Consider the following 1,347-nt stretch of genomic DNA (forward strand, 5'->3'; position numbering starts at 1 on the left):
CTGCTGCCCCCAGTCTTTCTCGCCCTCTCTCGCTCTCTCCCGCTCGCTTTTCCGCGCTCTCTCCCTCCCTCTCTCTCTTTCTCTTGCCCTCCCTGCCTCGTCCCCCCTTTCGGCAAACTGATCACCAGAGGAGTTGTCGGGCGGAAGCCGGCCCCTGCTGTCGAGGAGCCGAGGCAACAGCGCCCGTACTCCAACCCCCTTTGCTTGGGTCCCCCCGCCCCCGGAAGGGGGGAGCGCCGATATATTTGGCTTGGGGGGATCCACAGTCGAGCATATCTCTATGTGTTGAGCTCTTCTTGTGTGCGGGGAGGTGTGTATTTGGGATAATAAATAATGATCCTAATTATGTGGGATCGGTGTCTCGATGCCAGGCAAAGAGCACAGGGTACACGGAGGCGCAGACAAAGTGCGTCTCGGCGTCTTCTGGACCCTTGTCCGTTTGAATAGGGGCTCCTCACCCACTCGGGGGCTGGAGAGGCTTCCTCTCGTTGCGTAGACTGGCTCCGGCCCCCTTCCGCTCCCCCCCCCCCCCCCCGCCGGAGAAGGCCAGTACTTGTGTAAACAGGGCGCACAGAACCCGCCCAAATGTGCCTCCTTTCAAACCAGCGGCCAGGCCTGGAACGAGGACGGGACACGGAGAAAGGGGGGGGGGGGGCAGGACAGGGGTGCAGCACAAGGCCACCCCTCTCCCCACCGCCCCTCTTCGCCCCTTCGAGTGAGAGGGAGAGACACCCAAGCGAGCATTCCAGCTGCCTTTTCGTTCAGGGGGTTATAGCTAGGGTCTAATGCATTCGGTAGGGTCGAGCGTATTTTCACCATCCGCGCGTGAGCGCGACCGGGGAATGTCCAAACTTCGACCCGTGTCTCGTCCTGGGCGCAGCAAACCGATGAGGCTATTGGAGGGGATCGAATAGTCTACAATGACATTCCATCCCACATGACCACTTACTTCCACCAACACAGCCGATCACGCCGAAACTCCCGCGCTTTCTAATGGGTCCGATTGTGCAACCGCGCCTTGTGGTCCCTCCGCTGCGGAGGGTAGGCCGTTCGAATTGTGCCCGCGCGTTGGAGGGGGCGACACACACCGCAGGGGTCGAGAGAAACTCGCTAGCTGGAGGCGTCGCGTCCCTGCCGAGGTCGGCCCTTGTGTGGCTGGGCCCGACCCTGCGCCCTCCTTGTTGGGAAGTCGGTGCGAGCTCTATTCGGTTCCCGGCGCATGTGTTCTCCAGCCCCCTCTCCGAGCACCCACCTTTTCGCATGGGGGAGGTGGCTTCGAGGGGCTCTTTTTTGGTCAGAGAGCCTGGCAACTTTAGCCCGAGGAGCGGCAGGTAGGCGGAGGCCCCC

The sequence above is a fragment of the Fonticula alba genome (genome assembly GCF_000388065.1).
Source record: "Fonticula alba strain ATCC 38817 unplaced genomic scaffold supercont2.3, whole genome shotgun sequence".
NCBI lineage: Eukaryota > Rotosphaerida > Fonticulaceae > Fonticula > Fonticula alba.